Genomic DNA, 23,926 nt, shown 5'->3' on the forward strand with positions numbered 1-23,926 from the left:
TAAAATCATACCACATTAGAAGGAATACACCTTTGCTTTTCTTCTTGTTTGGGATCCTTCTATTTTATTCATTGGCTCATTTAAACAATTCAGACTTCCAGGACTGCATAGTTAAATATAGGTGACAGTAGGTAGCTTTGCCTCTCTCTTGGATACATAGGAATTTCTTGGTCTTTCACTATTGTGCTGGAGACTTGCTAAATCAACTGTGGCCTTTATTGTGTTAGAGTAATGTCCTTTTGTTTCTAACTTGTTTGGTGTTTTTAAAGTAGGTTGACTTTGAATTATTTGAAAGAGCATGGATTTTTTATCTGTCAAATAATCACATTGTTGATACTTCAGACTCTTTTTAAAATATTTTTTTCAATCTCTTTTAAAAAATAGATTCATTTATTTATTTGCTTATTTATTTATTTATTTATCTATTTATTTATTTAATGTATGTGAGTACACTATCATTGTCTTCAGACATAGAAGGCATCAATCCCATTAAAGATGTTTGTGAGCTACCATGTGGTTGCTGGGAATTGAACTCAGGACTTCTGGAAGTGCAGCCAGTGCTCTTAACCACCGAGACATCTCTCTAGCCCCTAGACCCATGTCTTTTGATCTCTGTATGCAACCATATGTTTGAGAGACAATGTAGTGGTATGACAGTGTATGCTCATAATTCCAGCACTTGGTAAAAAGGTGAGAGAAGACCAGGAGTTCTAGTCAGAGTGAGCTGCATGACTCTCTGCCTTAAAATAAAAATATATAAGCCCAAAATGATATACTTGTGAGCCTAGTCTCTGTGATTTACAAGGCAGATAAAGCAGGCTTATCACATTTCAGAAACAGCTTTCTTTGAAATAATTGTCTCTCTCCCTTCCAGTCATAATGATGATGCCAAATTGATCAAGTGCATAAACCATGGGGGAGTTGTCCCAGTTTGAAGACCCAGAGCAAAGTGGTGATTTTGAAGATATTACGGGGTTAGGACCTTTTATAACTGACTGTAAACCAAAGCTCCTTAAAAATATACCGAGTCACGGCTGATTTCACCTCTCATGTCTTAAGCACAGAGCTCAATATGTGGTGTATGCTTTTAGAAGCTCCATCTGTGCCCCGACTTGATTTGATCTCATCAGAGAATGACTGAGTGATCTGTGTTCAGTATCCGTAATTATAGACATGAGCAGACATTTTCTTCAGCAGTTGGCTCCTCAGCAAATAGCAGTTACTAAGAGGCAGGGGCCACCTACTGTGAGGAGCCAAGCTCAAGCAAAAGGCCTGCACTGGGTCAAATACTACTTTTTCCTCCCAGAGAATCTGATTTCTTGGATTATTTATAAGTTTACTTATTCTTGTGTATAAAGCTGTTGCTTAAGTTCTAGACTGAACTCTCTTCTGGCACTGGCTAAAAAGACAAAACTAACAAACAATAGAAATATAGCTAAGAAATATCTATGAGTATGATGAGACAGATGTAGTTTTGGTGAGCCACCTTCACAGAAAAAACTAGCAAAAAATAATAAACTAATGTTCCAAAATTGATTACACAGAAAAGCAATCATTCACAAGAATTTTTATCTAAAGTATAACCCCTATGTTATGTTACATGTACATTTCCTTTTAGAAACTGTAGTGTTGAAATGTAAATAAAAGTTGAATCAGAGTAGTGCTTGTTCATAGACATTGATCATTAACTAATATGTAGAATTTTAAGTATTGATTAAAAAGTAACTCAAGAAATTATGTGTTTGTTATGCTAGAAAAGGTAAGAGGTTGTTCATAAGTTTAAGGCCTATTTGGTCTGCATAGTGCATTTCAAGTTACTCTAGGCAATATAAGACTCCAATATCAAAAGCAGAATTAACATGTGGCCCAGTAATCCTCCTACTGTGTTTGAATCCAAATTAATTGCAATATATCTACGGAAGAATTATCTGTGTTGCTATGCTGATTGCAGCGCTATTTACAATATTTAAGCGGTACAGTTAATGTAAGCATTCACCATGGTGCATAGCTATTTTTTCAGGCAAAGGGAAATAGGCACAGGAAGAAAAATACCCCATTCCCTTCATTATACATGAAATAAAAGTTGTAAAACACTGGTTACCAGATCTGGGAGAGCAATGGGGGTTATGGGTAGAGAGAAGTGATACTAACATTAGTATAGTCGAATAGGAAGAATAGCTGGAAACTTTCCAAAGTACCACAGATTAATTACAGTTGGCAACAATTGAGTCTTTAAAATATCTAATATAAACATTCCCTAAACAAAGAAGTGATAAGTGCCTTCTTTATCTGGTTGAGCTTTGTATTTGTGTATTAAAATACACATCACATGGCATCCCATAAGTATGTACAATTTGTAGGTATCAATTAATTTACTTAAAAAAATATTGCTACTTATGAGGTAGGAGAAGAGGAAGAGCAGAGGAGGGATAAATATTAAGTAGTAATGTTAGAGACAAATGAAATTAACAAGTAACTTATTTAAAAATTTACTTAAATTATGTTACCAGAATGCTCTATTTTATATTGAATATATGGTGCCAATAACCGTAATCTTAGAATTTTCAACAGAACCACTTTTTAGGGAGTCTTTTATTCTCTTCTATTTGGCTATAAACATTTGTTTCTACTTCTTTTCAGAAAAAAAAAGTATTTATTATGGGGTATTGCCAGCCCAAGAAGTAAGTAGTATCTTAAATATGGAGGAAGTCATTGGATGTTTTTTCTTCTTAGCCTTTTGGAACTCCTGTGTGTTTGAAGGCTGTATACTACATTACAGTAAGACTCAAATGTTTTACTTGAAAAAATATAAACTATGTATAAATATTGAATTCATTTGAGAATGGCAGACTCTATATAAAGAAACACTTCAGCAAGTCTGTTCACATATTAAAAGACTATATTATTACTTTAGGACTCTATGATATGACTTAATGTTTAGTACGTATTGGCTATTATTTATGCTCACTATCACTGAACACTGGAGGAATCAGACATGAACATTTCCAGGGTCCTGATCTCTACATTCATTTTCCATACCTTCTAATGAAGGCATGGGACACATGGATCCTTGAAAAAATGATAACTTTTCTCTTTTGAATTATATAAAATGTTACAGTTAAATTTAATGAAAATTTGCTGTTTCTATTTGTATTTTGTTGTGTAAAGAAGGTGATGTCTATTGAAAGTTATGAATAAATGTATGTGGTCTATCTAGGCAATCATAAAACAGTTTTATTTAATTTTGAAAACTCCATGCATATGTGCAATGTATCATGAACATATTTTCTTCTACTACCCTCTCATATCCTCCTCCATATCCTACAGGTCTCTTTATTTCATGTGGCTGAATGTTTTGCTTACAGGTATGTGTGTGTATTATGTAATGACTGGAATTCTTGCTTGAAACCCAATGGGTTTTGGGAGCAGGTTTACCTGTACATTTAGAATACTTCAATTTAAATATAAAACCAAAACAGTGATACCTTTTAGTAAGCTTATGAGGAAAATGATTTCTGTATGATCCTTAGTTCTAGTTGATCCTATCCTATCCCTATTAAACCTTCATGGTCCTCTTCCATCACATGACATGATGTGTGCTTACTATAATTTCTCTAATAGTAACTTCTCCTTGTTCTGTCACATTTGTCATGATCAATAACTGTAAGTGTCTGCACCTGTACTGGCATTCCGTTTTTCAATGGATCAAAAGAATGTACTTAATAATTTTTTTCAAAGAAAGTTCTGGAAAATAATGTAATTACACTCTTTTCTAGTTGTATTCATTTCTTCTTCCTTTTTTTCTTCATACATATAAACATATATACTGTCTTAGGGTTTTATTGCTGTGAAGAGATACCATGCCCAAGGCAACTCTTATAAAATACATTTAATTGTGGCTGGCTTACAGGTTCAGAAGTTCAGCCCATTATCATCAAGGTGGGACATGACAGCATCTAGGCAGGCATGGCAGGGGAGGAGCTGAGAGTTCTCCATCTTGTTCCAAAGGTAAACACCATAAGACTGACTCGCATGTGATTTGGAGGAGGGTCTCAAAACCCATCCCCCACAGTGTCCCACTTCCTCCAACAAGGCCACACCTCCTAATAGTGCCACTCCCAGGAACAAGCATGTTGAAAGTATCACACATAACATACATACATACATACACACATATATACATACATAATATATCAAAATACATACATACATAACATACATACATACATACATACATTATACACACATACACATTCACAAGCAAGAGTGCATGCATGTGTGTGTTTGTATGTGTGTGTGTGTGTGTGTGTGTGTGAGAGAGAGAGAGAGAGAGAGAGAGAGAGGTGAATGCCAGCACTCAAGTTCCATAGAGTTCCTGTGACATTCAGAGTCAACTTCATGGACCAATCCTCACCTCTCACTTTGTTTGAAATAGCATGTCTTTTGGTGTTTTCCCACTGTTTTCCAGGCTTCCTGGCCCATGACCATCCAGTTTCCTATCTCCCAGTAGAAGCACTTAATCACAGATTTTCCCTCTCAGCCTCTGGTGTTTATGTACGGTTGATTAGCCATACCCATCAATTCCTCACTTTTTCAAGGTAGGTGCTTTTCCTGCAGAGCCAAATCTCAGCTCCTGTATTAGTTTCTTGATTATGCTGTGTCAAATTGCCATAAATTCAGAGCAGTGGTTCTCAATGTGTGGGTCACATATCAGATACCCTATACATCATATATTTACATTTCAAGTCACAAAATTAGAGTTATGAACGGAAGAGCAGTGAAAGATTGTCCCTGTCTTCACCTAAGAGGAAACTCTCCTGCCACAGCCTCTGTAGCATCTACTAATTGCCTACACTGTTAGGGTCATGGAAAACATCTACATCAATGCATTCTTTGAATGTTGACCTTCACTACTCTCATTCCTCTCTCAGACTTTCATCAGATAAATATCTTTATGATTACACTGACCCCATCTCTGAAAGGCTCCATTTGTCAGAACCCTTCTATCATCTCCTATGCAAATTCTCTGCTCTGCCTAACATCTAACAATGAAGCATGCTCACCAGTTCCTAAGACTGGAACTTTGGTAGCTTTGATGTCATTAATCTATTTACCACGTTTGGCTGCCCTTTCACATTCTTTCACATATTTTATGTGCTTTACTTTTAAACATTTACCCCCTATAATCAGATTCCCTAACTTTTCCATTTCCATTCATATTTAGGTAAATCCAGGGATTCTAATGTTTCTTGGTTAGTGCAATTCTGTTTTGAAAAAAAAATACCAATTCTTTTTGTTAAGTACACCAGTGTTTCTCTGGTTTGTTTATGAGTATTTTGGTGTTCTGGTTGGTATATTTTTATGTGTGAGATATGAGTTAAAGCTCATTCTGTGAATGTCTAATTAGTTGTACTAATAACAATATCAGGTCAAACACACTTTCCCTCTAGTCATTACTGCAATAATGACTTCTACATTCTGACACTATAACAGAGTACTTTGAAAACAGCCTGACATCTCCCCAAACTTCATTCTTGATCTTTAATTACTTACTCAAAATATTTGTTGCTGATTATTTTACAGTTACAGGCTTGCTGTCATCATCGTTATCATCATCATTATCATCATCATCGTCATCATCATTGTTGTCAACATCATCATCATTTTCCTATACTTCTGAAAGTGTTCCTCATGTCTCTAAGAACATGTAAATTTCATTCTTTGGATTTGTGTCTTCAGGGGCTTCTGGTTATTCACAGTTTGGTCAGGTTTGCTCAACTCTCACATTCATTTTCCTTGTTCTCTTTAACCACATCATTTTTTTCTTTGCATAGCCTCTGTGATTTACAAGGCAGATACAGCAGCCTTACATTCACATGTAAGAACACAGCTTTTCTTAATTGTCAGAGTTACTTCTCACTGGTCTATCCCCTATCAAGTGTATTTAGTAATTCATTAACAGTAGAATATTGGTTCTGGGTTTATTTCTTCAGTGTTCAATTTCCTGCTCATTTTTAACCTGCTGTTTTGTGATTTCATCTTTAAAATATAGCTGTGTTGGAATCATGCTTTAAATATAAATCACATATTCATTTTCTTGCAAAATAAGAGTTAATAATGACTTCTGCCTGGCTTATCTTTAATAGGATCAAGGCAGATCAAACCTTTTGTTTCAGCCATTATTATTTACTTAACTTAAGCACATGCTTACTTTCTTCCCTAATGTGGCACATACATGTCTTTTCCTTCAGAGCCTCACCCTGACTCTTTGCATGATTCTTTTGTATTTGAGTGTAGAATACAGTACGAATCAGTCTGTATTAAGTCTAAGCCCTATTGGAGAGTATGTTTTCTGTTTTAATTACTAATGTCCCACAAACAAACATTCATCACAGTCTATTCCAGAGAATGATGAGGCTACTAATAACACCAATAAATTGTGTGTGTGTCCTTACTGTCTAGGCATTCATCAGTAAAAAGTTTCTTTTCTGAATTGTCTAAACCTTGTCTCCTTTGATCTGCCTCTACACTCTTTCATTTGCTATTTTTAACCAGGGGTTTTAGTTTGAAGGTTTCAAGATGTCTCTAATCAACCCTCTTTCCACATGCTTCTAATTGATCTCCTAGAGATTGTGTGGGGATATATAATAGCATGTAAGGTTCTTTGATTGCTAGTTTTGTTTTGTTCTTAACAGCTATCCATGTATGCCCAGGCAGTAGACATTTGAATTTTGACACAACTGTGTTATACAAATATATGTGTGTGTGTGTATTCAATTTTTAATCCAAAATCATTTGTCTTCTAGTTGAGTAAGTATGTGTGTCTCTGAAATTTTCTGTAATGCGATTGGTATATAAACATGTGAGCTTGTCTGATCTCCATGGCTCAGGTATTTCAAACTCATAGCCAAGAGAGAAAGAATGCAAAATATACAAAATTAGATATGAAAAACTGATAGTGAGTCTTTTAAAACTAAAGTTCTCCAAATTGGAAATTTGACAACAACTAGATTAATTTATAGATACATATTGCCTACCAAAATTAAACAAAGATGATATAAATAATTACCATAAGTAATTAGATTGAACCCATAATAAAAAGAAAACATCCAACTGACACAAGCCTAAGCCTACATCAAATCATTGTTGAATTCTGATGGACATTTAAAGAATTACACAACGTTCCTTAATCATAAACAGAAAGAGAAGGAACACTATTTAACTCCTTCTGCGAAGCACATATTCACAAATATTAATGGTAGAGAAAGAACAGCAAAATTATAGACCAATATCTCTGATAAACATAAATACAAAAATTACTAGTAAAATTCTTTAGGAAAAATTTCAATAAAGTATCAAAAGCCAACATTCACCATCATCAACTCAGACTCATTCTAAAGAGGCAGAGTTGGCTCAATACATACTATTAGAAAATGTAATTCAGATTATTTTATAAATTATAGATATATTGCCATTTTAAAAGATATTTTATAAATAATTATAGTTTTGGACAGGGAAGAATCTAAATAGACAGCTCAGACTCAGGGATTTCTATCTTTCTTTCCTCCTCTCTATTCTTTCTTTCCTAGGTGAAGGGGAAGGGATTGAAAGGAAAAGGGGGGAATAGAGTAATAGTAAAAGAAATTAGATAAATGGAGATGGATTATTAAATTTTCTATTAAACATAGCATTTTAAAACTATAATCTTATGTTGTTAGAAATTTAATATTTTAATGTAGAATTGAAATTACATTTTTTACATTGCTACAGAATTTATACATTGATACAGATTTAAGGTTCTATTGTTATAAATTCTTCTATATTGATACAAAATTTACAATTAATTTTGTTACTCTGGAATAGGCATTGTTCCTGTGCAATTCATTTAAGGATACAAGGATTAGACACAGTCCTTTTAATAGCTGCTATTACAAACTTTTAAATAATTAAGTAATGCAAGTTAATAGTCAGATAGTTAAGCTTTGCTTGATATATCCACAGGTGGGGTTGGTAAGGCAAGGAGTCCACTTTTAGTCCCTCTTCCTGTGCATTGTTGAAGGGTGATCCTAATTTGAGAGTCAGACATCCTCCAAAGTTACAATGGTTTGCTGGAAGATACTTATTCATCTGAAGAAAATATCAAGAGCTTCACAATGCAGTGTGCTGCTGTGTATTTTAATAGGGCAAATTGTTGATGAATTTAGAGTTACAACAAGAATGGTCACAAGTCTGCCAACTCTATTTTTTTTTTATTATTTTGCCTTTTGGACTTTTGTTTGGTAAAGCATTGATAGTTTTCAGCCTTCATTCTGCATTAGAATTTCTTGGCAGTATTAAGCACAATAACTGCTTATCCCACAATTCTAGAGATTTGTTTTGTATAGAAGTTTCTCAGAGTGCTGACTCTTGTAGCTACTGTTTAATATGCAGTTGAGTTAAGAAATGTTAAGACAAAAAAGATCAAGTAAGAGGAATGCCAGTTTTTAGGAGAAGAAGCTGGACAAGTTTTATTCTTAACACTTAAAAAAAGGAATTGAAACTTGCATTAAAAATGTACACAGCATCACTAAATAAATGATTTATGAATACAAAAATAGAAAAGAAATTCCTACGTGTTAGCACCTAGAATGTACTGTGCAGAAAGTTGTATTCATTACAATCTTGTCTTAACATTGGAAGAGTAATACAGATTCAAGATAAGTTTGCAAAGTCTCTCTGAATTTCTTGTAGTCAAGGTACAGGTACATAATTGAATATATGGTCTACACACTGATCAATATGTGGTTGGACTGTTTGAAATTGCCTTCAAATGTATGTTATGGAAGTGTGTGTGGTGGTGGGGTGGTGGTGGTGGAGGGTGGATATTGATTTAAAGGATGCCACAGGGGAGAATTCAAAGTGGAAAATGAAAGCTATAAAAAAGGAACACAACTCAATTTAAGATCAACACACAGTGGACCTATCCAGCCATGAAATAGAAGACCTTGGGAGACCACAGATTCCCCAGGGTGGTTGTCTGAGTAATATGGATTTGCCCTTTTCATGGAGAGTGTCGCATGAGTATCAGTTGCTGTTGCTTGACCGCCACCTATTTCGCTGCATATTTGTCACAGGAGTCAAGCTTTGATTTGAGAAATTAGTCTAGCTGAACTGATTAACGTCTATGAGAGCAGTTAATGCAATTTCCTCTCAGGGCTAAGTAAAAAACTTATTTCAAATTCATCAGAATCTCATTTGAGGAATTTGAATTGCAGAAGGTGGAGACTCATTCACTCCTGGAGAGAAAAACCCAGTTCAACCAGAAGGACACTAGTTTTGGCAGCTGGAATTCAAAGTTGTTTCAGTTTTTTTTTTTTTTTTTAACCTCATTGGAGTATGGAGTCTTAGCAATTACCCTAAGGCATGTTCCTTTTTCTAATTAGTTCATTAATTTATAATACAAGGTAAGTAACTAGATAGGATTTCTTATTTAAAACCCTCAGAGTATGATTGATATAGACATGTCAAGCTATATGTAGGTGATTTAACTGAAAGTAAATAAGTATCTCCAGATTGTCTGTGAGTATATATGTATATGTTTATATGTTTATATGTTTATATGTTTATATGTGTATATGTGTATGTGTTTATATGTGTATATTTGCATATGTGCATATGTGCATATGTGCATATATGTATATATGTATGTATGTATATGTGTGTGTACATACATATATATATACTCTGTTTCAGATAGGGTCTCCCTGTCTATCTTAGACTATCCTGATAATCATACACTGCCCCAGACATATTTGCCACTCCTATTTGATATTTTCCTCCTCCTCTTCCTCCTCTTCTCCTCCTCCATCTTTTTATTTTCTTTGTTTCTTTGTTCCTTTCTTTGTTGGTTTCATGTTCCTTTGTTTTTCTTTCTTTCTTTCTTTCTTTCTTTTTCCTTTTTTTTGTTTTTTGTTTTTTGGTTTTTGGTTTTTGGTTTTTGCTTGTGCATAGCAGGAACCATGACATAATTATGCAGGTCAAAGCACAACTTAACAAGAGTTTGTTCTCTCCTTCCATCACATGAGTTCTAGGATCAAACTCAGACCAACAGGATGGGTGGCACAAACCTTCACCCACTTAGCAATCCCCCTGACTCTCTTCTTCACTTTTCAAGTAGCTAGAAAATAGAGCTGAAATTTTTGTGAGCAGTAAACAGTCAAATTATATTTTTCTGACTATAATGTTTTATGGAACTCATCAGGGTTTGGTGCTACACAGGTTATTGAGCTTTTGACTTCTCTGCATCTTCCTCTTTCATTCTAGTTGTTTTGAATCAGGTCTGTGACATCAAATCTACTGAAATGATCAAATTATCTAAGAGGCTATTGATAAAATCTGACATTACCAGTACCAAAATTCACTTCAGTGAATAAGCAGTCAGGATTGAACTACCAGCAGAAATTGAACTACCAGTAGAAATTTACTTGTCTCTTTCATTAATACAGACTCTGATTTTTAGCTTACTCATATAATAATTATGTTTACAAGTATTCTTACCTAGCCCTAGCCCTTTGTTGTAGAGGGGAGGATAACAAGTATTTCCTCTTCAATCTTCTAAATAACAGTAATAGAGAGAACAACCATTTTTGAAAAAAAATCTTACATTTTATTTTCTTTCTTTAAACACATATGGATATGAGTTCCAGCCCTATAACATTACAGAATACCATTCATTATTGTAGTCATTTATCCTTTGGAAGAAGTCTGTTATCACAAGAATAATGGTAAACTATTCCAAAAAAGGAATGAATCTTTTCTATGAACAGCTGTCCATTCTGAAGGTAAATACGTTGCAAACTTTGTGATTTTGGTATTACATAATGTAAGGCCCATTCAAAACAAGCTTTAAATATATTAATTCCAGATTCAATCTGGAGAGATGAGATGGGATAGAGAACAGATGGCAATAGCGATAGCAGCCTCTGATCAAAGACTGGAAATCCCATATTAGAAAGAAGTCTGGCTTTCCAACCTATCTTAATTTTGGAGTACCAGGAAGATGTTCCTGGTACATTTGTACATCAAAAAAATATATAATTAAGTTTTCCTTAGAATTTCCTAAAGGAAATAGTAGCTATTTATGATACCATAAGTTAACAACTTATAGGTGTCCAGACTCTGTTTATATATGATAAGGCCAAGTGAGCCACCCAGTGGTATGTCAGGGGCCAACATTATATAAAGTCCAATGGTTCAATGTTATTATATAAAGTTACAAGGATCAATACATTCATGAATTTGAGGTAAATGTTCTTCATGAAAAAGTGGTGATCATATAAATACTAAGCATAGATCAAATTTGTCAGTTGGAAATGGGAAAAATAGAAACAAAAAGTAAAATGCATGCTCCAACAATTAGGGATGATTTTTTTTCTTTCAAGAAAAGATGTTTCTTTTAAGAAAGAACAAACAAAATGTTGGTAAAACAACCAGTCCATGTAAGACTAATGTCTTTCCTTCAAACGTGTTACAACAATCAAAGAAGAAGATGGAATGCTAGACTGTGGCCTTAAAAATTCTTCCTCATGAATAAATGAAGAAACATTAATAGATTTCAGCAAAGGAGTTATCTGTTAAAGGCACTTTCCTAAGAGTTCACTCTCCTGTGCAAGATAGATTTCAAAGGAATTGAAACCAAGATAATTAAAGGGAAAATACTATCAAAGGAATGAAATGCTCTACAGTGGTGTAGAAGCACAGGGAGCAAGAGATGATCTTTCAACTTGCAATGAATCAGTCAATCAACCATGAAATTATGATTTCTACATGTGTATAGTTGGAAATAAGTCTCTGTGAGGTTTAAATTTCTCGTTATAGACCCGATGGGATACATTAACATAAAAATTAAGAGTAAGAGTCAAAGTCACCAACAGAAAGAAAATATTGTCATGTATTGAAAGATATCAGGCTTACTTAGATGGAGTTGCTTTATTGAACAGTTGGGTGAGAAGTACTGAATTAAAATTGCTGGGTAATAATTTAAACACACACACACACACACACACACACGTTTATACATACTTAAAAACATATGACATAATATATATGATATATGGTATATAATTACAGATATTATTATATAATTGTATTTTAGTATAATATATTGTTATAAATAAATAAAAGTTATATAATATATAATATCATGTATATTATATGCAATATATCATACAATATACATAAAATATATTATATATATTATTTAAAACTAAAATTAGCATTTTCTGGAATCTTGTGTGTATTGTAGATGGCACTGCTGACAGCAATGAATGAAAACTAGAGAGCATTCTCCTTTCTGATTGTGCCAGCAATTGTGTTGAAAACGTTTTTATGAATTACCTTTTTGACTTTTAAACTACCACCAGAGGTATATTCTATTACTGTTCCCATTTTTTCATATTTTTAGAAAAGTTAGTCATATATATGAAAGTTTGTGTTAATTAGGAATTCAACTATCTATTGTAAACCTGTGTCTCTTTTTTCTAACTTTAGCACCCGAAAAGAAGTAATTTATTTGAAAGGTAATAATCCAGCACTGTTTTATAATATCGATTGAATTTCAATTTCCTCACAATTAATTACATTTGAAATAAAAATGGATAAAATTACCTGTAGGTGAAAACTAGATTTGTTAGTTTTATCCTTTGTTTCTTTATGCATAGCTAAAAAAAAATGGTGAAATGAATGACTTATTTTTTATTTTCTAGGTTGTCATTGTGAAATCCATACAAACTGTTTTAACACAAATATTATCATCCTATAATGCCATGCTATTTCTCATTAGAGATTTAATAATGAAACAACAATTATACAATAACACACTCAGGTTTCTTTTGGTCCAGGTTTTAACAAGGAACATAAAGAAACTGGGACATATCTGAGCTAAAATGTGAAGATGTGTCTGTTTATACTTATGGCAGAGCAAGGTACTCTGCAACAGTCTGAGTTCATTCTCTCTATCATGTATGTCAAAATCAGGTTGCCAGGCTTAACAGCATGCTACTTTATTTGTTGGGTCATATAACATGCACCATGAAGCTATCCTAGTGTGGCGACATTATTAGTAACTTTATCATTAATGGAAACTTCGCTAATATTTTACTCTATTAATTTTCATTTTTTATGGACATGTGTAATTATTCCTATGAATATTTATTATAAAAAGTAAACTACAATATTCTGTAACCCCAAATCAAATTATGTTCCCATGGATATTTATTTCAGTGATAAACTAATCATTATTATTTATCATACTTATCACTTCTAGGCCTTTTGCCATAAGTTTCACCTGCAAAAGCTCTTTGATATTATTTAATTTTATCAGCATTTGCTTGTTTCCTCTTTGAAAATCAAATGTTACTTTTCTCCTCAAATAAGATAACTACAGCCTAGTTTTAAAACACACACTTGATAAGTGTGGGTAGTAGAACGTCCTAACTCTGTCTAACCATGAGGATACAGAGATTAAAGGCGCATGCCACCACTGTCTGGTTTGTTGTTTGCTTTTTAACTTGACAATGCTAAGCTATTTTGCTTTGAGAAAATAAAAGACTGAAGTCTAAATTCTTTCATACTGGATTTTTTTTTTGGCCTGCATATTTCAACAGTCACGCTCCCAAATAACCGCTAAAATTATTAGAAATAGATTAGTTTTGATATTTATTTTAAGGAATTGCTACTTTACATATTTTAGCATGTTGTTAAGATTATACATTCAAACTCTGTTTTAAAATTAAGGTGCATTTAAACAACTTCCTCTTCCCTTATTTTTGTACCACCTGTTTTTCCAGTGCTGAATTTGAGCCCTTTGCTTTTAAGTTATTTTACACTTTTTATTATATGTATAATAAATATATATTATATATTATAAATTATATAAAATTTAATATACATCAAGTTTATGTCTCATACACTTTCTTTTCACCGCAAACTATTTTCTATACTTTTATCTTTCCAATATTTATGCTGTTATGTATTAGTGTTTGTGGGTGATATAACTCTCAATTTATTCTTGGTGGTTTTCTAATGCACGGTGTTGTCTGTAAATTGTTGAATGGCTGCCTATCTCATATGGCTGCAATGATTTGATTATTCTGTTTAATATTTATGTTCATAAAAGGCCAAATAAAAGAAAGAGTATTCTTCTTACCATTTTTGAAAATCTTCTAGAGATTTTTTGTTACACTGATGCTGATTTTTGAGTTTCCACATTAGGCATAAATCATTTATTAATTTATATTTTGAGAAAATAATTATAATGTCAGACTACATTTCTACAGCTATCGAAAAGCCAGAGATTTGCATTGTTCTATAAACATGTAAACTACATTAGTGAATTTCCTATCATTGATCCATGCCTGAAAATGTTTGTACAGTTTTAAAATTATTTGTTCTGAGCATCGCTTGAGTGTTGACAATCTAAAGATATATTTGGTGGCCACGTTATGAAACATCCTGGAAAGAGCTACCTGTTTGTATTCTGAAATACATTCAGTACTTGGAGACTCTGGTATTCCATAGTTTTACATTATAACCACATAAAAATACTAGAATTTGATTCAACTTTGTTGGGAATCATACTAACACTTTGTTCTCCCTGTGGAAATCGATGTGTTTAAGGTCCCTGCTGCTGATGTAGGTGACTTTTGAAAGGACCCGGCTTCTGTGGGCTTCTGCGTATGTTCTCTAAGGTGTTCAAAGCATGAGCACATTCATACTCCTCTGGTTGGCTGGCGAGTTTCTCATTATTTTATTCCAGGTGTTTGAGCTTTCCTGTTGTGTGTAGAGTAGTTGAGCTGGTAGGTTTTCAATTGCCTGTGGATTTTGATACCAGCATTAAAATTTATTAATTTTATTGATGCTGTTTCCTGCTTCCACTCCACTGTGTTTTTCATTATGTTTTAGATTTATGTGTTGGTCACTGGCCTCATTTATTTGTTTGTTTTTAATCCATCTTGAGACAAGTATGTAAGGGCAATACTTTTCACTAATAACTACAGTGGCTTTGTTTATAGGACAGATATTGGCTTTTTTTTCATTCCATATTTTATGTTTCTCTTGAAACAATGGTTTTAACCTCCAAATTAAATATAGTTATTTAGGATTTTGTAGTTGTTGTACCTCCTGGTATCGTTTCACTGTTTTTAACTATTACTATTTCTCTGTGTGTATCTGGATTTGTTCTGTGTTTGAGGTAACCATGGATACTAGTGCATTTTCGTGAATGTGTACTTGAAAATAAGATATGCTGTATACTATGAGGGTTTGGAGTTGGGGAATATCTGTAAGATCCTTGCTGAGTATTTTTCCCTACTTCATCCTCATCGTTAGACAGAGTAATGTGTCTTAAAGACATACTCTATAACTAATGTGTTCGTTCATTTCTCCTTGTACCTTGGGACTATCTGTAGAAGTTGCTGTTGTTACATTGGGTGCTCTGAGAATTGTAGTATTGACAAAATTAATGCCACCTTTTTATAATCCCTCTCTATCTCTTTGTGTGTGGGTGGGGGTTGGGGGGTCAGAGGGTAGCCTCGGGTGTCATTCTTAGGCATACCATCAGCTTCCTTTGAGATCCTATCTTCTTTGACTTATACTTAAACAAGCCTGACTGGCAGAGAGCTCTAGAGATTCTCTATCTCTAGCTCTCCAGCAATACAATAACTGACATTGTTATGAGGGTTCCAGGGCTTCAACTCAGCTCTGCATAAGGTACACATAAGCAAGGCCATACACAAGTGAGAGAAGCACTTTACTGATGAGACAAGCACTTTACTGAATGAGCTGTCTCCCCATTCATAAGTATTAGTCTCTTTATAAAATGTAATCATGACACTCAATTTACTTATTTACAGTTTTTTATTTTAATCCCATCTTTTTTAATGTATTTGGTTTTTTAATTACTCTTTTAGTTACACTTATTATTGACTATAATAGTGTTCAATTTTGCTTTTATAATCAAAGAAACTGAGCTCATTTCTTTAAAAATTTGCCATTATTAATATGGTCAAACCTTCGGCTCAGAATCTGGCATCCATTTGTTTTTGTTGGCATTGTAAGACAGATATAGCATCACTAAATAGTTCACAATGTCTTGAAACTAGGAATTTGTTTCTTCCTCAGATTCTTGAGTGCTAAAATTATAAATTTGTGATACCACACACAATTATATTAATTTTTAAACATCACACACATATGCATGCAAGCATGCACATGCGCACACACACACATATGCATACATACACATGCATGTGCACACACACACATGCATGCGTGCACATACACACACAAACACACACACACACACACATGCATGAGCACACACATACACACATATATCCCAAAGAAGAAAAGAAATAATAGCTTATATGTTTATATACATTTTAGATATACATATATATCCTATAAAATGTTCATTATACTATAATCTATTTCATATAATATTCTCTTATTTTTTTAAGTAGTCTCATTATTTTTTCTTAGAAAAGACAGAATTAAAATCAGGATATTTATATAAATTACTCTTTGGTCTTCCCTTATTGTCCTAGGTGTTTTGTCTACTGCCTTTAATTCTCTCCTACAAGCACCACTGATTTTAGCTTGCAACTCTCTCTATCCTCCTTTTTGCCAGAACTAAAACTTATCAATACTCTCCTACTTAGTAATTTTACTTATAAAGTAAGCAGGAAGCATATATATTTCTTCTTGCTCCAGTGTGAATGGTTGCACCTCTTCTCCAGGTCAGAGCATTTTCCTGTCAGGTCAAACTCTGTGACTCAGCACTGTGCATTCTCAGATCTTTGCCTACTCTATATTAAGTGTGACATGAGTTCTTATGTCAGTTGTTCCCCAATTGGTTTGATTCATGAAGCTTACTCATGAATGTGATCGTGCAGACATATTCTCTGAGTGGTTTAGTGCTATTAATAGTTACTATACAGCCTACATATTTGAGAGTTGACATGACTAGAGGTAAATCTCTTTTTCTTGCTGTCACTTGTTTCTTTGTTTAATTTACTGTGTCACTGTTTTCTGGCATAAAGCCAAATGTCTAATGACACTTTGATTTTCTTTCTCTTCAGTGACTATTTTGTTTCATGAAAAGATATCTGTATTTTATTCGGGTATTTTTTTTTTTACTACAAAATAACTTTATTTGGGTAGTTCTAGATTGATGTATCCTGTGGGGCACTCTCTGAAAAATATATATATACATATATTATATGAAATTTTCTTCTTCCTACTTTAATTTAAACAGGAACTAATTATTTTTTTTAAAAAAATGGTTTGGTACCATTGATGTGAACAACTGAAGAATCTCTGAGGAAATATGTAAAGAGAAGTTGAGCATGTCAAGGACCAATACTTCAATCCCACAGGAAGTTCACAAAATCTTCCAATAATGAGTCAGGATCAAAATGCAAAGCCTTTCTTCTGTCCAATGAATAAGTGTTTATGAATGACTGATCAATGTACTCAAAGTTATCAACTGTAGTCCCATCATCCGAGGTATTTACAGCAAAGATTGCTCACCTATAGGACTATCTTAGTTAGAATTTCCATTGTTCTGAAGAGATACCACAACCAAGTCAACTCTTTTAAAGGACAACATATAATTGGGGCTTGCTTACAGTTTTAGAGGTTCAGTCCATTTTTATCAAGGCAGAAAGCATGGCAGCATCCAGGCAGACATGGTGCTGGAGAAGGAGCTGAGAGTTCAAGATCTTGATCCAACTGCAGCCAGAAAATGACTGAAATCCTCAGGCAGCTAGGAGGAGGATCTCAAAGCCCACCCACAAAGTCACAACAAGGCCACACCTCAAGTAGTGCCACTCCCTGGTTCAAGCATATTCAAACCAGTACAAAAACCTTCTCCTGAGACTAGCTAAGCCCTTCTCTCTGTGTCATACACTATAGACCCCCGAGGCTCTGGTGTGTTTGAGTAGTTGGTAGTAGGGGCTTCATTAGACAGCCCCTTGACCCCTGATTTTTCTGGATGTGTGTCTGTGAGTCTGTCCTTTTTCTCATTTGCTTGCTGCTTTAGTGAAGTTTCCAGGACAGAGCTATGCTGGATGCAGCTTGTTACTTTATTTTCCAGTGATGGACGGATTATGTGCTAGCTTTTTGTTATAATCATTATATTTCTTACTTTAGGTAGTGGCCTAGCTTTTTCCTTCTTTTTAGTTCTCAGATTTTCACCTTTTAAGATCTATTTTCTTATGCATTGTGTATTTGTGATACTTTGTTCTTCTATATTAATTTTTAGTTGAAATTACAGTTTATTCTCAGTTCCTATCATGCCGTTTCAAATGCTTCTGTTTCTGATCTGTGTGGGTTTATTCATCACTCTGTCATTTTGTGAGATATTTTTTTGCTTTGAATAGATGAGAGTTGAGTTTTCATCTCTAGCATATCCTTCTCTACTGGGCTTTTACTCCCAGATATAATTTTATGTCCTATTATTCTTTTTATTCATAATGACTTTCTATTTGAGTTCTCTCTTTTGGTGGGAAATTAGTTTCACTGAACTTTTAGAAGAAAGGGGGAGTTCAGAGATAACATTAAGCCCATGTGGCTCTTACTTGGTGGAATTCTAGAAGTGGATTGCATTATAACTCTATTATATCTTCTGTACTTGTGTTTCTTCTTCACTTTTAACTGTACTTTCTCTTCTCTGAGTTCCTGTTGTGCCTGTTCTGGGAAACTTGGATATTTTTATTCTATTCTTTGCAGGTTTTCCTCAGTAAAAGATTCAGTACTGGGAAAGAATTTCAACTCATTATCTATGGCCATCCAGCTCTTTTAAAGTATGAATTGTCACCTCCAGTGAAGTGTTTTTAAAAGGGGGTTTTTGAAATTAGTTATAGAAGTGGACTATTCTTTATAAGTAAAGTAAGACAATTTTTGTTTGATATCATTGATTAATCAAGTACAAGTCAAAATGTAGATGTTTTTCTTGTCCCATGCCAATTAAACTTTTTTAGTGCAATGGCACATTTCCAAGCCCAACAAATAGTTCATCATTCAATGCAAGGCATCACTAGGGAAGAATAATAAAAATGAGGCTGGGTGGCAGAGTAGCGTACAGTGTGAAAGTTCAATTTGAACACTTGAACATGTTTGCTATCTCATCCCTAAATTCATCATCCTTACCTGTTTAAAACACCAGAAACTACCTTAATTTCATGAAGCTAAACATGTCATTTCATGACAACCAAAACTTAAAGGAGACTGAAAGCAACTGGAAAACTTTGACATCACAGTATGAAATCAACCACCAAAATGACACCATTTATAGAAGAAAGGCCATTGGAATTTGATCATTAATAATATGGTATACTGCAAAGTACAACTGAAATATATTCACTGGTGCTCGTCCTAGATCCATTGAGTGCCTGGTTTGCCTTAGTGTCCTTTACAGTTGTTGTGTTAAAATATTGTGACAAAGCTACTTAAGGAAGAGTTTATCTTGGCTTATGCTTTCAGGGGCATCTAGCCTGCCATGGTGGGAAAGATACACCAGCAGGTTCAGACAGCATAGTATTATGATTATGAGAAGGAGGATGGCTGAATATGTTGCATCTTTACTCAGAAAACAAAGAAAGAAGAAAAAATGAGACCATGCTACAACATCTCAAAGCCTAAACCCAGTGATTGATTTCCTCTGGCAAAAATGTACACACAAAAGTTGCACATTCTTACCAAACAGTACCAGCACCTGGTAACAAAGTGTGCTTGGTTCTTTGAATTCTGAAGGACATGGTGTCATCCTCAAACCAAAATGTATCAAAAATACATTTTTTTGCATAAAAACCATAATATAAAGCGACTAAGTTATTGCTACATATTTTTGATAAAATGTTTTGTTAAAATAAAATTTACATGTGCTAAATACAAACATTTTAAAGTGTAGTGTTTTTTTTTTTTAAGTTCTTCAAATAATACAAAGGCACAACCAGAATGATTGATCTTATAATTTACTTTTGGTCTCTATGGATTTGACTTAAATAACCACTTAATATAAATGATAATATGCAGTATTAAATCTCTATGTAATCTTAAAGCAGTTAATTTCCCCAATATTTTCCCAGTGAGCAAAGACGTCTCTGTAGAATTATATAATTCAATTCTAGAAAATGAAAAACCTCAGTATTAGAGAGTATAATTAGATAACCCTTTTCTCAGTATTTGAGTATTTGTTTACATATATATATATATATATATATATATATATATATATATAATTTAAATTAATCTCTCATACTTTTCTTGTGTTAGGATTCTGCTCTAGGGCTTTTGCTATGTTCTTCTGGGCTGACTCCTTAAAGAGTCATCTACTAGGTAATAGAATAAATGGAGTTTACTGTCTTTCTAGATTTTCCTCAAACTCAACTGGTAGAGAAGCAGCAATGAAAAACCTACCTCTAAAGCTCCTAATATTGAAGCCCAGTAGCTGATGGGCATGAAAAAAAAAAAGGAAGAAAGAAGGAAAAATTTTGTTAAGGACTTGCAAACAAGATATTTCAAACAAACTTTTAATATGTTATTTTGAAATGAAATGGGGACAATTAATGCACTATGGTGTATTTCCTTGTTCATTATTTTTTTTGTGAAATTAATACGGGTACATTATTTATATCATTGCCACCCTTTTCTATGCACCTCCAGTTTTTCCTTGTGTTTCCCCCATTCCTTCTCAAATTCACACCTCTTCTTCTTCTATTGTTATTGCTACACATATCTATGTCTGTGTATAAAATGTACTGAGTTGACCCTATGGCATATCATACTCTTTAAACATCTATAAAAATGTTTAAAAGATATTTAAAAGTCATACATATTGTACAAATAGAAGTTAAGAACAAGAAATTAATCTAATAAAAGTTTTGATTCGGGGGCTTTTGTTTTAGGTTTTTACTTTTCAGAGAGTGCCCTTCCACTGTGGGCTTGAAATGATGCATCTACCTTGTTTATATCTTGCTGTGAATGCGACAGAACTCCTTTGCTGTTGTGTTATCTGAGAATAGAACTAGCTAAGAGACAAAGCTAGGTTCTTCTTAAACTGTGCTTGACAGATATACTTTAAGCTGTAGTGATATGATGGAGCAAACATGAAATCTGAACCATTAGCAGTGGCTTGTTCTTAAAATTGAAGTCAGCTTTATACTTCTCAGTTAACTTGTTCCCCCAAATTATTTCATCCATTATCCACATTCACTCTTTATCTCATAATCATTAAATTGTGATCAAAATCAAAGACTTTTACAATGTTAACAAAACCTTTATTTCAAAACTCACCTTTGGTTCCTCCTAGTGCATCCTGAGTTTTCAAATACAAAACACCAGTTACTGTCCCCAAACACAGGACAATGTTTTACATCTTCTCTTCTCTTGCCCAGTTCTTTTCTTCTTTCCCTCCCCACTCTCTTTTTCTTCCACCATGACCTCACTCTTAAGAAAAGACTGCCTGTGAAATCACTGTACCCCAAGATGACCTTGAACTCATGGAGAACTTTTGCCTTAATGTCCAGAGTGCTGGATTGAAGATGTGCATCAACATACCTGCTTCCAGCTATTTCTTTCTCATTTATCTTCTCCCTCTATTCTTTTTTGCTTATTTCCTCACTTTCTCCCTCAGCACCTTCTTACTCTCCTTCAATTTTTTTGTCATCCACCTTCCTCCTTACATGATTTCCAAAGTAGATTGGCAGATATATAATAGACATACAAATGACTGCACTGATGTTGTGTGCACAGTTTAATCTAGAACTTGATCAAGTCACCACAAAAAAAGGTAATAAGGGCAATGGGCGTCTCTGGTGTCTGTCAAAGTTTATCACTGAAGTGCACACATGATTATATATTATTGTTAAGTACAGGCTGTATGGCAGAGATATAGAATCCATTCATATAACATCAGTGATCAGCTCCCTCTTCCCACTCCCAATGATTATCCACCTTAGAGCTATACTGCTGTCTATACCTACTAAATAGAAGAGCAAAAGATTTGGCTTCCTACCCAACTGAGCACAAAATAATGCCCACTGTGTTTATGACAAATTACAAGCATTCTTTCTTTTTAAAAGAATTATTGATATTACACTGCATATGTACACCAAATTTCCTCTTTCTATTCATGTAACCTTTGTCATAGGTTGTTTCACCAGTTACAGGTTCTAGTAAACAATGGCTCAATGGAGATGGGAGTGCCTCTTTCGCCAAGAATGTTTTTAATTCATGAGGACATATATCCAGTAGTAGAGTTGATAAATAATTCACTTGACCAGTTCTAACCAAGCACACTACTTTTTGTTATGACTAAATTGCTATCAGCTTAAAGTATTATCAATGATATTCAAGGACAACCTTTCTTATGTCCACAGCAATGCTTCTATTTATTGTGTATTTGTTTGTTGTTGCTTTTTATTATGCCCACACTAAAAGGTTTTAAATGTATTCCATCTTAGTTTTGATGTATACTCCATTAAAATTGCAGTATTAAGTATCATTTCCCAAATGTATATGTTCAAGAGTACTGCTTGATTTAATTGATTTGATTTTCTTCTTAGCCAACATTTTTAATAAATAGGAAAGGACAATTATATAATCCATACTAAATAAAAATATCTCAAATAGTTTGTGCTGTCTAGGAAAAATAAGGAACATAAAAATATCACACTTTCTCATTTCAAAATATGTCATGGAATTTTACTGACAAAATAGCATAGTGCTAATATAAAAAATAAAAAAAATAGTGTATGGCCATTGGGGGAACTTTATCACCAAGCATAGCTAATCACACTGTAAATATAAGTATAGATATGCAAATAACATATATAGATTTTAAGTAAGATGAATGAGACTTCCCCTATTCTCCGTCTTTGCCAGGATATATCCAGGTAGTTTCTTGATCCTAGTCATTCTAACCGTAGTAAGATGGAAACTCAAAGTAGTTTTGGTCTTCAGGTCTATGATTATCAATGATGCTGAACATCCTTTTAGATATTTCTTAGCCAGTTTCTTCTTTTGAGGACTCTCTGTCCTGCTCTATAGCCTATTTTAAAAATTGCATCATTTATTTTCTTGATTCTTATTTTCTCAGTACCAGGAATGCAAAACCTCCCTTTTAGTTGTTAACCAGGGGTGTCTAGCACACTCCCTGAACAATCCAGGCTGTCATTAACATCTGTTGCCTCTCAGAATTTGAAGTTAAGACTTTATTGCTGTAGACTTATATATAAGACTTAAAGGAATTTTGCTGGAAGTGATCTCCAGCCTCCCCCTGATGACAAGTTTAAAAACTATCTAAGATGCCATGCAATCTATCAAAGCAGAAACATATCAATAGTCTGATGCAACTTTAAAGCCTACAAACAACAATAATGCCCAGGGCCAGTCTAGCAATGTATCCTTAAAGTGCAGTGGTTGTACTATTATCCAAAGGATAGCATACTACTATCTAATTGGACTTAAGACCTGCTCAATAGGACAGAATTCATACCATGTACTATAAACCAAGATGACTACCTACAACAGGAATAGAGATGAACCGTGAAGAGGCAACTACTACTGCCATTTTCCCAACTCAATATACTTACTAACTATATTGTAAATATTTATTCTTAAAAACACAGATAAGTTTAACTCCCACTCTTCATCAAAGTACCTTCTTTTTGCAGCAGATATAGGCAATCTCAAAAACACACCATAGGTAAAAATTCAGAGAGTTTATGACCATGAGGTGCACCAGTAGGTACATATGCAATGGAATCCCTACATCCAACATAGGCTCAGGGAAGATTCACAAAGAAAGGAAGAAAGATTCTAACAGGCACCTTACCAAACCATCTGCGGTTAGGTGATGTTTTTCAACAGTGAAATCTCAGCATTA

This window comes from Mus musculus, chromosome 18 (genome assembly GCF_000001635.26).
Source record: "Mus musculus strain C57BL/6J chromosome 18, GRCm38.p6 C57BL/6J".
Lineage (NCBI taxonomy): Eukaryota > Metazoa > Chordata > Mammalia > Rodentia > Muridae > Mus > Mus musculus.